The 14,156-nt window shown below is 39.2% G+C and overlaps 1 non-coding gene across 1 annotated transcript; it reads right to left on the bottom strand.

Annotated features, from left to right (window-relative positions):
* Window positions 1–13,386: 13,386 nt before the first annotated feature.
* On the bottom strand, window positions 13,387–13,494 carry LOC130953435 (small nucleolar RNA R71). The gene has a single exon (XR_009075606.1). It is a non-coding gene; the product is annotated as a small nucleolar RNA R71 (small nucleolar RNA).
* Between the last annotated feature and the right edge of the window lie 662 nt (window positions 13,495–14,156).

The raw sequence follows: 14,156 nt of genomic DNA on the forward strand, positions 1-14,156 counted from the left end.
AGTTGATGGTTGGGGACCACTTGATTTGTCCATTCTGCAGCTTCTAATCTGTGTTTTCTGGGCTGGAAAGTGGGTCAAAACATCCCAAAATTCATAATCAGCGTCATTTGTATTTTTGCAGATCGTGCATGTGATGCGTCCGCGTCACCCATGCGTTCGCGTCATTTGTGCAGATTCCAGTCCACGCGTTCGCGTCAGACACGCGATCGCGTCATTGCGATTTCTCTATTCCGCGCGGTCGCGTGAGCCATGCGTCCGCGTCGGTCTTTGCTGGTCATCTCTTTGGTTTATTCTTTTTCTCTGCAGAAACTTCATCAAATCCCTCCGAATGCTACCTAAAATAAATAAAATTGCACAAAACTCAAAATAGCATTCATAGTGGCTAAAATATAATTAATTCTAAATTAAACTCAACAATTTAGATGCAAATTCACTAGGAAAAGATAGATAAGATGCTCACGCATCACAACACCAAACTTAAACTGTTGCTTGTCCTCAAGCAACCAAAACCAATATAAACTTATGATGTGAATTTGCATGAGAATGAGAGTTCGATTAAGCTCTTGTCTCTTTTTATAGTGGGGTTTATAACTGTAATCCTGAATAGGTTTGGCATCTCACTCTCCTTTGAATCAAGAATGTTACTGTCATTCGGATTTAGAATCCGGATGATATTATGAATTCTCTGATCTTTACATTTCAGTTTAATCCTTGAACACAGCAACATTTACTTTAATTTATTTTTCTTTGGTGCTTTGCACCTTGAGCCTAGCCGTGACTTTAAATGTTTTGTCTCAAGGATTACTTGACACAGAAACACCACAAGCATATGACTGGGGAACTCTCTTTGAGTTCTGATTTTTCTTTCAGTTACTCCCAAACAGTGGTGCTCAAAGCCTTTGGCATACTCTGTTAAATGTAATTGATCTTGACTCTAGGTGTTCTGTCTCAAGGATTACTTGACACAATCACACCACAAGCATATGACTAGGAAAACAACTCTTTGAGCTTTTTATCATGTCTGACCTCCCTAGTCATTGATGCTCAGAGCCTTGGACCTTGTTTTTATTTTATTTTATTTTATTTTATTTTTTTCGCTGTTTCTTTTGCTTCAAGGATTAAATTTTTATTTATTTCAGAGAAGGCATAATAATTCTCTAAATTCCTATTCCTTATACATCAACATCCCTTGATTCAAATTCAAATATGCACTGTTCATATCATGCATTCAAAAATCACAGAAAATACCATCACATTTAAGTAAATAAGACTATTCTTAGAATTAAACTCAATTTCTCATGCAAGACATCACTTCTTTTTCTTTTCTTTTTAGATTCAAGTTCAGTGAGTGGTACATGAAACATCTTTTCAGCATTAAAGTATTTAAGGAAAAACTAAACTAGACCTATGATTCTCACTAATAAAGGATCATGCAACGAACAAAGCAAAATAGCAGAAAACTGGAACATAACATAGAAAAAGAGGGAGGAATAAAAATGAAAGGAACTCAACCACCTTAGTTATCCTAGCGTTTGCTTTATTCTTCAGGTTGTGCTCCTCAGTGAAGATGATTCGCCTCCCTTTTGGTGCCATGGGAATAAACGGAAGATTTCTAAGCAAAGCGTCAACACCAAACTTTAAAGTTTTGCTTGTCCTCAAGCAAAGAAGAACTGAAAACAGAAATAGATAAATTATTATGAAGAAAGAAAAATAAAAGGATAAAAGAATAAAGGAGAATTAGGATTGGGAGAGAGAGAGAAAACTGGGCGGCGCAAGCGATGCGGCCACGTGGGGCACGCGTTCGCGTGATTGCGCTTTAATTTAGTTGACGCGGTCGCGTCGGTCACGCGATCGCGTGACCCATGTTATGCTTCTGGCACGAGTGCAGCCTCGCGCCTGCACAACTCTCTGTTCAAATTTATATATTTGCCAAATTTGGGGTGACGCGATCGCGTGGGGCATGCGATCGCGTGAGTGGCTTCAGAAGGGAATGACGCGGACGTGTCGGCGACGCGTTCACGTGATAGAGATTATGCATCTAGCACCAAGCCAGCACCACTCTAGCACAATATTTGGTTGTGCATCCTTTTTACGTCGAAAATCAGGGCACGCGGCCGCGTGGGTCACGCGGTCGCGTGGGAGGCTAATATTCCTACATGACGCGGACGCGTCGGCGACGCGGTCGCGTGGGGCGATTTGTGCCATTGGCACACCTCCAGCCACGCTCCAGCGTGACTCTCTGTTTGTTTTTATTTTCTCCCTTCTCCTTGCGACGTGGATGCGTCGCGTGGCATTTTTTTTATAGCTTGAGGTGTTTGGTTCCTGGGAGAACATAGCTGCATGATCAGAAAATTAGTAAGAACTCAATAAAAATAAAATAAGAAAATTACTACTATGAAAAATAAAAATAGCTAAGGTACGAAATTATCGGGTTGCCTCCCGACAAGCGCTTCTTTATCGTCACTAGGTTGACGGTCAGCTCCTCTAAGGAGGAGGATCATAGGGGCTCAGCTCTTCACCCCTTACTTTGAACTTCTTTCCTGTGTCTCCATAACGTTGCTCAATATGCTCCAGAGAGAAGATTCTGATTACTGTATAAACCCATGTTGGATTGCTGGTCAATACTACCTTCATTCCTAGGGAGAAATCTTTAGTGGGGATCTTTTTGTTTCTCCATCCTCTTGGTACTTTCTTCTTTTTGGGAACCTCTTCCTTGGTAGATGATGCATTCCCAACACCAAACTTAGGTTTGATGTCAGGAGGAATTTTATTTACTGTTACCAAGGTAGGTTTGAGTTGCAGATTCTGCTGTGTATCATCAGGCGGTTTTTGAAGGTTTGGATCAATAAGCTCAGCCTGCATGCACCTCTCTTCTTCACCTGTTGGATGTATATCTTTGAAGACATGAAAGACCAGTTGCTCATTATGCACTCTAAGCACTAATTCACCCACTTCTACATCAATCAGAGCTCTTCCAGTGGCTAGGAATGGTCTTCCTAGAATTATAGAGGCATTCTCATCCTCCCCTGTGTCCAGAATCACAAAGCCTGCTGGGAGGAAGAACTTACCCACTTTGACTAAGATATTCTCCACTAATCCATATACAGGCTTCATAGATTTATCTGCCATCTGCAATGCTATCTTTGTGGGTTGTGCCTCTTGTATTTGCAGTTTCTTCATCACAGATAAGGGTATTAGATTTATGCTTGCTCCCAGATCACATAGGGCTTTCTTAAAGGTTGTGCTCCCAATGGTGCATGGAATTTGAAAGCTCCCTTGATCTGGCATCTTCCTTGGCAAATTATTCTGAATGACAGCACTACATTCCTTAGTCATGACTACTGTCTCATCTCCCTTTAAACGCTTTTTCTTTGACAACAGCTCCTTCATGAATTTGGCATAGATAGGCATTTGCTCCAAAACATCAGCAAAAGGAATATTGATTTGTAACTTTCTGAATATTTCCAAGAACTTTGAAAACTGCTTGTCCTTGGTCTCCTTTTGAAGTCTCTGAGGATATGCCATCTTAGGCTTGTACTCAGGAGCCTTTGGCAATGTAGGATGAGTGTCAAGAGAGTTTGGGAATGGGTTGTCTGCACGCTTTGGAGGGGCGTGCTCTACTTCTTCCTTTTTCTCCTCTGGAGCTTTCTTTTCAACTAGCTCTTCATTAGCCCTTGTCTCAGAGCCAGCTACTTTACCACTTCTCAATTGAATAACCTTGCAATCTTCTCCTGGGTTCACCACTGTGTCACCTTGAAATGCACTTGCAGACCTCTCAAGTATTTGCTTGCTCAGTTGGTCTACTAGCACCTCTAAATTTCTAATGGAGGCTTTGGTTTCCTGCATAACTTGTGCTTCTGCACTTGCCACTTGTCCACTTATCACAGTGAAAGCCTTGCATTCCTCTCTTGGATTTGGAATTGTGTTACTAGGAAGGCTATTAGTGGTCTTCTGATCAATTTCATTAACTCTGGTGGCTATTTGACCCATTTGAATCTCCAGGTTCTTGATGGATGCTCTGGTTTCATGTCTAAAACCTGTCAATATTTCTTCCAGATCATTGTTCTGTTGGAAACCACCCTGAGAATTATTGTTGAAGTTTTGAGGTCTCTGAGGTTGATCCCTCCATCCAAAATTTGGGTGATTCCTCCATCCCTGGTTGTATGTCTTAGAATATGGATCATTGTTGGGATTCCTAGGATCACTCCCCATGTAATTCACCTGTTCAAAAGAGGGTTGAGCATAATCATAATTATCATTTTGCATAAAGTTACCTACCCTGTCATAGGAGACTTCCTGTAGCGGATTTTGGGTGTTGATAGCTGAGACTTGCATGCCACCCATCTGTTGAGTAAGTAGATTTATTTGCTGAGACATCATCTTGTTCTGAGCAAGAAGAGCATTAATAGCATCTACTTCCAACACGCCTCTCTTCTGAGGGGTTTCAGAGTTCACAGGATTCCTGTTAGAGGAGTATAAATATTGGTTGCTTGCAACCAATTCAATCAGCTCAATAGTCTCCTCCGGTGTCTTCTTCTTGTGCAATGAACCTCTTGCAGAATTGTCTAAGCACATTTTGGACATTTCACCCAAGCCTTCATAAAATATGTCTATTTGTGTCCATTCGGAGAACATGTCTGGAGGGCATTGCCTAGTCAGTAGCTTGTATCTTTCCCAAGCTTCATACAGAGTTTCACCATCCTTCTGTTTGAAGGTCTGAACTTCCATCCTAAGCTTAGTCAGCTTCTTTGGTGGGAAAAATTTTGTGAAAAACTCAGTAACCACCTTGTTCCAAGTATCCAAACTGTCCTTTGGTTGAGAATCTAGCCATAATTTTGCTCCATCCCTCAGAGCAAACGGGAAGAGCATGAGTTTGTACACCTTTGGGTTTACTCCATTTGTTTTCACGGTGTCATAAATTTGCAGAAAACTAGAAATAAACTGATTTGGGTCTTTATGGGGAAGACCATGATACTGACAGTTTTGCTGCACCAGGGTGACCAGTTGAGGCTTCAACTCAAAGTTGTTTGCAATAATAGGGGGCACCACAATGCTTTTTCCATAAAGATCTGCAGTAGGGGTAGAATAAGAGCCAAGCACTCTCCTTTGTTGATCATCCCCATTCGGATTTGCCATATTGACATTAGCATTATTATTGGGATCCATAGTGGATTCTGTAGCCTTATAAAGTCTTGCTTGTTGTGAACGCCGCCTGAAAGTCCTTTCAGGTTCAGGATCAAAGTCTAAGAGATGTTCTTTGTCTCTGTTCCTGCGCATAAATAATCAGAAAACAAGAAAGAATGGGAATCTCTACGTCAGAGTGCAGCGAATTCCCAGTGAGGTAACCTGTGTAAAGAGATAAAAATATTGAATAAAAAATAAATAAAAAAAGAAGAAAAATACTAAATAGTCAACACCAAACTTAATTTCCGAAATTAAGAAAAATATTGGTCCTATTTATTTATTTAAAAAAAATTTTTGAAATATTTTTTTTTGAAGGTTAAAAAAAGAAATAAAATAAATCTAATAAAATATTTAAAAAAAATAACGGAAAGAAACAGAATGAAAATAAAAGAAAATAAAAATAAAAAGAAAAATAAAAAAAATGGACGCAGGTTTTAAAAACAAAATTCAAACGTTAAATGAAAAAAAAATTAAAATGGGGGATACAAGTGCTAACGAAAGACAAGGAAATTTTAAAATTTTTTTATTGAAAAATAATAAAATAATTTTTAATTAAAAATTAAAACTAAAACGCCTAATCTAAGCAATCAAATAACTGGTAGTTGTTAATCACAGTCAATCCCCGGCAACGGCGCCAAAAACTTGGTGTGGAATTTATAACCCACACTTACTAACCGGCAAGTGCACCGGGTCGTACCAAGTAATGCCTTACGTGAGTAAGGGTCGATCCCACGAGAATTGATGGATTAAGCAACAATAGTATTTGATAGGATTAGTTAGGCAAGCAGAAAAGAGTGTTTTGGTATTCAAAAAGCATTAAACACAGACAAATAAATAAGTTGGGAATAATATAATGAGAAGATAGTTAAGGTTTTAGAGTTATCTATTTTTCCGGATTAATTTTTATTACTAACTAATTTAATCATGCAAGATATAATTTCATGGCAAACTATATGTGACTAGGCCCTAATTCTTTAGACCTTCCTAGTCTCCTCTAAAATTCATTAACTGCCAATTCCTTGGTCAGTTAATTCCAATTAGAGGGTAAAAATCAATTTTCAGTTTATATGCCACAAAAATTCTAATTACCCAAAAATAAGGGGATTATATGTCACGTATCCCATTAAATCCAAATAATTAAAATTTGGGATAATATGTTTCCAAGCTGTTGTTCAAGTAAAGAGCTTTTCCAAGTTTTATAAGAACTCAATTAGAACATGAGTCATACTTCTGTTCCACCCATATTCATAAAATAAAGAGCGAAAACAATTATTGAAATATAAATCAAAGCATGGAATAAATTAGAAAGATCAAACGAATTAATCCATTGCAAATAGACAGAGCTCCTAACCTTAACAATGAAGGATTAGTTGCTCATGGTTCAGAGAAGAAAAAATAAGGGTTCTGGTAATAATCTCGTACCTGTCTAAATGTACAGAGTTTCTATTTATTACTAATCCTAATAGGTTTTAAATCAAAAATTAAAAATAATATCTTTTCCTAAAAGATAAGATTTGAATTTAAATTCGAATTAATTAACAGATTTTCAGTTGATGGTTGGGGACCACTTGATTTGTCCATTCTGCAGCTTCTAATATGTGTTTTCTGGGCTGGAAAGTGGGTCAAAACAGCCCAAAATTCATAATCAGCGTCATTTGTATTTTTGCAGATCGCGCATGTGACGCGTCCGCGTCACCCACGCGTTCGCGTCATTTGTGCAGATTCCAGTCCACGCGTTCGCGTCAGGCACGCGATCGCGTCATTGCGATTTCTCCATTCCGCGCGGTCGCGTGAGCCATGCGTCTGCGTCGGTCTTCGCTGGTCATCTCTTTGGTTTCTTCTTTTTCTCTGTAGAAACTTCATCAAATCCCTCCGAATGCTACCTAAAATAAATAAAATTGCACAAAACTCAAAATAGCATCCATAGTGGCTAAAATATAATTAATTCTAAATTAAACTCAACAATTTAGATGCAAATTCACTAGGAAAAGATAGATAAGATGCTCACGCATCAGTATCCATTCTGGCGTTTAACACCCATCTGCTGGCCAATCTGGGCGTTTAACGCCCAGCCAGGTACGCATCTTGACTCTCTGTCCATTAACAATGATTTTTTTGTTAGAGTCAGTATCCTAAAGCTCTACATATCCATATGGTGACACACTTGTAATCACATATGGTCTCCTCCACCGGGATTTCAATTTCCCAGGGAACAATCTAAGCTTAGAGTTGAACAATAGAACCTTCTGTCCTGGATTAAAGACTCTAGATGACAGCTTTTTGTCATGCCACCTTTTTGCTTTCTCCTTGTAGATTTTGGCATTTTCGAAAGCATTGAGTCTGAACTCCTCCAGCTCATTCAGCTGGAGTAATCTCTTCTCTCCAGCTAACTGAGCATCAAGGTTGAAGAACCTGGTTGCCCAGTAGGTCTTGTGTTCCAGTTCCACTGGCAGATGATAGGTCTTGCCATACACAAGCTGGTATGGAGAGGTCCATATAGGAGTCTTGAATGCTGTTCTGTATGCCCACAGAGCATCATCCAGACTTCTTGCCCAATCCCTTCTACGGGTACTTACAGTCCATTCCAGGATTCGTTTTAGTTTTCTATTTGAGACTTCAGCCTGCCTATTTGTCTGTGGATAATACAGAGTTTCCACCTTGTGGTTAATTCCATATCGAACCAGAGCAGAGTCAAGCTATTTATTGCAGAAGTGAGTGCCTCCATCACTGATTAATATTCGAGGGACACCAAACCTGCTGAAGATATGCTTTTGAAGGAACTTTAGCACGGTCTTAGTATCATTAGTGGGCGTTTCAATTGCTTCTACCCATTTAGATATATAGTCTACTGCCACCAGAATATAAGTGTTTGAGTATGATGGTGGAAAAGGCCCCATAAAGTCAATACCCCATACATCAAATAACTCAATCTCTAAGGTAGCGTTTGGTGGAGAGACAGAGATGAAAAGACTGAGACTGAGAGACAGAGACTAAGAGACAGGGATTAAAATAAATCTCAGTATTCTGTTTGGTGCAAAATAGGAGACAGGAATTGAAACAAGAATGAAACTCTAATTTAATTTTCACAAAGGGTAAAATTGGAGTTAATTAATTGAAATGAAAGTATTTTAGGTATAAAATGTTATTAAAGTTTCAGTCTTCATCTCTAAAAGTTTCAGTCCCCTGTGTCCCTACTTTTTGGAGGTACTGAAATACTGAAATTTTAGAGACAGAGACAGAAATTTTAGTACCAGTCTCTGAACTAACAAACACAATACCGAGTCTTAGTCTTTCAGTCTCTGTCTCAGTACCTCAAAACAAACGCTACCAAAGATCCCTTGCTGAGGCATGGCATAACCGTGAGGCAGGTTACCAGCTCTCTGGCAACTATCACAGTTACATACAAACTCTCGGGAATCTCTATAGAGAGTAGGCCAGTAGAAGCCAGACTGGAGAACCTTTGTGGTTGTTCGCTCACCTCCGAAATGTCCTCCATATTATGATCCATGGCAATGCCATAGGATTTTCTGCGCCTCTTCTCTAGGCACACATATACGGATTATTTTGTCTGCACATCTCTTAAAGAGATATGGTTCATCCCACAAGTAGTACTTTGCATCAGAAATCAATTTTTTTGTTTGCATCTTACTGTACTGCTTTGGTATGAATCTCACAGCTTTATAGTTTGAAATATCTGCAAACCATGGTACTTCCTGAATAGCAAAGAGTTACTCATCCGAAAAGGTTTTCGAGATCTCAGTAGGAGGGAGGGACGCTCCTACTACTGGTTCTATCCGGGACAGGTGTTCAGCTACTTAGTTCTCTGTCCTTTTTCTATCTCTTATTTCTATATCAAACTCTTGCAGAAGCAACACCCACCTTATGAGTCTGGGTTTTGAATACTGCTTTGTGAGGAGATATTTAAGAGCAGCATGATTAGTGTACACAATCACTTTTGATCCTACTAAATAAGATCTGAACTTGTCAATGGCATAAACCACTTCAAGCAACTCATTTTCTGTGGTTGTGTAATTCTTTTGTGCGTCATTTAAAACACGGCTAGCATAATAAATGACATGCAAAAGCTTGTCATGCCTCTGTCCCAATACTGCACCAATGGCATGGTCACTAGCATCACACATTAATTCGAATGGTAATGTCCAATTTGGTGTAGAAATGATTGGTGTCGTGACCAACTTAGCTTTCAGAGTCTCAAAGGCTTGCAAACACTCTGTGTCAAAGATAAATGGTGTATAAGCAGCTAGCAGATTGCTTAGAGGTTTTGCAATTTCTAAAAAATCCTTTATAAACCTCTTATAGAATCCTGTATGCCCCAGAAAGATTCTGATTGCCTTAACATTAGCAGGTGGTGGTAATTTTTCAATTACCTCCATTTTAGCTTGATCCACCTCTATTTCCTTGTTCGAAATTTTGTGTCCAAGGACAATTCCTTCTGTCACCATAAAGTGACATTTCTCTCAGTTTAAAACCAGGTTAGTCTATTGGCACTGATGAGCGGATAATTTATACACTTTTTGGCATTGTTTTTAGTATATTTTTAGTATCATTTAGTTAGTTTTTATTATATTTTTATTAGTTTTTAGCTAAAATTCACTTTGCTGGACTTTACTATGAGTTTGTGTGTTTTTCTGTGATTTCAGGTATTTTCTGGCTGAAATTGAGGGATCTGAGCAAAAATCTGATCCAGAGACTCAAAAGGACTGCAGATGCTGTTGGATTCTGACCTCCCTGCACTCGAAGTGGATTTTCTGGAGCTACAGAAGCCCAATTGGCGCGCTCTCAACGGCGTTGGAAAGTAGACATCCTGGGCTTTCCAGCAATATATGATAGTCCATACTTTTCCCAAGATTTGATGGCTCAAACCGGCGTTCAAAGTCACCTACAGAAATTCCAGCGTTAAACGCCGGAACTGGCACCTAAATGGGAGTTAAACGCCCAAACTGGCACCAAAGCTGGCGTTTAACTCCAAGAAGAGTCTCTACACGAAAATGCTTCATTGCTCAGCCCAAGCACACACCAAGTGGGCCCGGAAGTGGATTTTTATGTCATTTACTCATCTTTGTACACCTTAGGCTACTAGTTTTCTATAAGTAGGACCTTTTACTATTGTATTAGGGAGAGCTTTTGATCATGTTTTTATGATTGAACTCACTTTGGGAGGCTGGCCATTCAGCCATGCCTAGACCTTGTTCTTATGTATTTTCAACGGTGGAGTTTCTACACACCATAGATTAAGGTGTGGAGCTCTGCTGTATCTCGAGTATTAATGCAATTACTATTGTTCTTCTATTCAATTCCGCTTGTTCTTTGTCCAAGATATCACTTGTTCTTCAACTTGATGAATGTGATGATCCGTGACACTCATCATCATTCTCACTCATGAACAAGGTGACTGACAACCACTTTAGTTCTATTCAAGGCTCTAGTGTTTATCTCTTGGATTCCTGATACACGATGCATGGTTGATCGCCTGACAACCGAGTGCTCGCCTGACAAACGATCCAGCCATTCCGTGAGATCAAAGTCTTCGTGGTATAGGTGAGAACTGATGGCGGCATTCAAGAGAATCCGGAAGGTCTAACCTTGTCTGTGGTATTCTGAGTAGGATTCAATGATTGAATGACTGTGACGTGCTTTAAACTCCTAGCAGGCGGGGCGTTAGTGACAGACGCAAAAGAATCAATGGATTCTATTCCGGCCTGACCAAGAACCGACAGCTGATTAGCCATATGCTATGACAGAGCATAGGAACATTTTCACTGAGAGGATGGGAGGTAGCCACTGACAACGGTGAAACCCTTGCATAAGCTTGCCATGGAAAGGAGTAAGAAGGATTGGATGAAGACAGTAGGAAAGCAGAGAGACGGAAGGGAAGGCATCTTCATACGCTTATCTGAACCTCTCACCAATGATATACATAAGTATTTCTATCTTTATCTTTATGCTTTATTCGTTTATCACTATACCCAATTGAGTCTGCCTGACTGAGATTTACAAGGTGACCATAGCTTGCTTCATAGCAACAATCTCCGTGGGATCGACCCTTACTCGCGTAAGGTTTATTACTTGGACGACCCAGTGCACTTGCTGGTTAGTTGTGCGAAATTGTGTTTATGCCATGGTATTGAGCACCAAGTCTTTGGAGCCATTACTAGGGATTATTTGAGTTGTAGTGATTACAATTTCGTGCACCAAGTTTTTGGCGCCGTTGCCGGGGATTGTTCGTGTATGGACAACTGACGGTTCATCTTGTTGCTTAGATTAGGTATTTTTTTTTCAGAGTTCTTAAAAATGAATTCTAGTGTTTCATGATGATCTGTTGAAATCTGGCTGGCTGAGAAGCCATGTCTAATCTTATTGGACCGAGGTTTCAACTAATCATCACAATAGCCTGTTGATCTCTATCAATCTTGCTATTGGAGCGATGATCTGCTAAGGCTTGGCTGACCATTGGCCATGTCTAGTGTTTTGGACCGAAGCTTTCTTTGGAAGCTTGGCTGGCTGTGAAGCCATGTCTAATTCCTGGACCGGAGTCTTAGACTAGCATTGCAATGATTCCTGGAAATTCAAATTGAGAATTCTGAAACCTTTATTTTCTGTTTTCACATAATTTTCGAAAAAAAGCACAAAAAAAAAATTTTCAAAATCATAAAAACCAAAAATATTTTATGTTTCTTGTTTGAGTCTAGTGTCTAATCTTAAGTTTGGTGTCTTGCACGCCTTGTTTATTTGATCTTGGTTCTATTTTCAAGTCAATAGTACAGGGAACTGAAGATTCAAAACATGCAGCAGAGGAATTACACAGAAAAAGCTGGGCGTTCAAAACGCCCAGTGAAGAAGGACAGACTGGCGTTTAAACGCCAGCCAGGGTACCTGGTTGGGCGTTTAACGCCCAAAAAGGTAGCATTTTGGGCGTTAAACGCCAGAATGGATACCATTCTGGGCGTTTAACGCCAGGATGGCAAAAGGGGGAAGATTTTGTTTTCAAAATCAATTTTTTTTAAGTTTTCAAAGTTTTTCAAAATCAAATCTTTTTCAAATCATATCTTTTCAATCAAATGTTTTCAAAATCAATTTCTTTCCTTTTTCAAAGATACTTACTAATAATTAATGATTTGATTGAACATCTCAAGTTTGTTGCCTTTTCTGTTGAGAAAGGTTTAATGTTTGAATAATATCTTTTCTTGTTAGGCAAGTCATTAATTTTTAAAATCAAATCTTTTTAAATTGTTTTTCAAATCATATCTTTTTAAAATTGTTTTCAAATCATATCTTTTCAATCATATCTTTTTAAAACCATAATTTTTCAATCATATCTTTCTTTTTAACTTCTAATTTCAAAATCTTTTTCAAAAACCACTTGATTTCTTTCACTCTTGGTTTTCGAAAATCAAATTAAAGTTTTTCAAAATGTTTTTAAAATCTTTTTAACTTAATTTTCGAAAATCTTCTTCCCCTCTTCTCACATCCTTCTATTTAGGGAGTATAACTCCTTCTTAATGCACAATTCGAACTATATCTAATCAAGTTCGAATTCTTCTACCTCTTCCTTCTATTTTTCTTTTCCTCTGACACCTCAAGGAATCTCTATACTGTGACATAGAGGATTCCACGTTTTCTTGTTCTCTTCTCTTTCATATGAGCAGGAGCAGAGACAAAGGCATTCTTGTTGAAGCTGACCCTGAACCTGAAAGGACCTTGAAGCGAAAGCTAAGAGAAGCTAAGGCACAACTCTCTGTAGAGGACCTGACCGAATTCTTCAAAGAAGAAGAAGACATGGCAGCCGAAAACAACAACAATGCCAACAATGCAAGGAAGGTGCTGGGTGACTTTATTGCACCTACTCCCGATTTCTATGGGAGAAGCATCTCTATCCCTGCCATTGGAGCAAACAACTTTGAGCTTAAGCCTCAATTAGTTTCTCTAATGCAACAGAATTGCAAGTTCCATGGACTTCCATTGGAAGATCCTCATCAGTTTTTAGCTGAGTTCTTGCAAATCTGTGACACAGTCAAGACTAATGGGGTCGACCCTGAGGTCTACAGACTGATGCTATTCCCTTTTGCTGTAAGAGACAGAGCTAGAATATGGTTGGACTCTCAACCAAAAGAAAGCCTGGACTCATGGGAAAAGCTAGTCAATGCCTTCTTGGCAAAGTTCTTTCCACCTCAAAAATTGAGTAAGCTTAGAGTGGAAGTCCAAACCTTCAGACAGAAGGATGGAGAATCCCTCTATGAAGCTTGGGAAAGATACAAACAATTAATCAGAAAGTGTCCCTCAGACATGCTTTCTGAATGGAGCATCATAGGTATTTTCTATGATGGTCTCTCTGAACTGTCCAAGATGTCTTTGGATAGCTCTGCTGGAGGATCTCTTCATCTGAAGAAGACGCCTACAGAAGCTCAAGAGCTCATTGAAATGGTTGCAAATAACCAATTCATGTACACTTCTGAAAGGAATCCTGTGAACAATGGGACTAGTCAGAAGAAAGGAGTTCTTAAGATTGATGCTCTGAATGCCATACTGGCTCAGAACAAGATATTGACCCAACAAGTCAATTTGATTTCTCAAAGTCTGTCTGGAATGCAAAATGCACCAAGCAGTACTAAGGAAGCTTCATCTGAAGAAGAAGCTTATGATCCTGAGAACCCTTCAATGGAAGAGGTGAATTACCTAGGAGAACCCTATGGAAACACCTATAATTCTTCATGGAGAAACCACCCAAATTTCTCATGGAAGAATCAAGAGAAACCTCAACAAGGTTTCAACAACAACAATGGTGGAAGAAACAGGTTTAGCAATGGCAAGCCTTTTCCATCATCTTCTCAGCAACAGACAGAGAATTCTAAGCAGAACCCCTCTAACTTAGCAACCATGGTCTCTGATCTAATCAAAACCACTCAAAGTTTCATGACTGAAACAAGGTCCTCCATTAGGAATTTGGAGGCACA

This window comes from Arachis stenosperma, chromosome 9 (genome assembly GCF_014773155.1).
Source record: "Arachis stenosperma cultivar V10309 chromosome 9, arast.V10309.gnm1.PFL2, whole genome shotgun sequence".
NCBI lineage: Eukaryota > Viridiplantae > Streptophyta > Magnoliopsida > Fabales > Fabaceae > Arachis > Arachis stenosperma.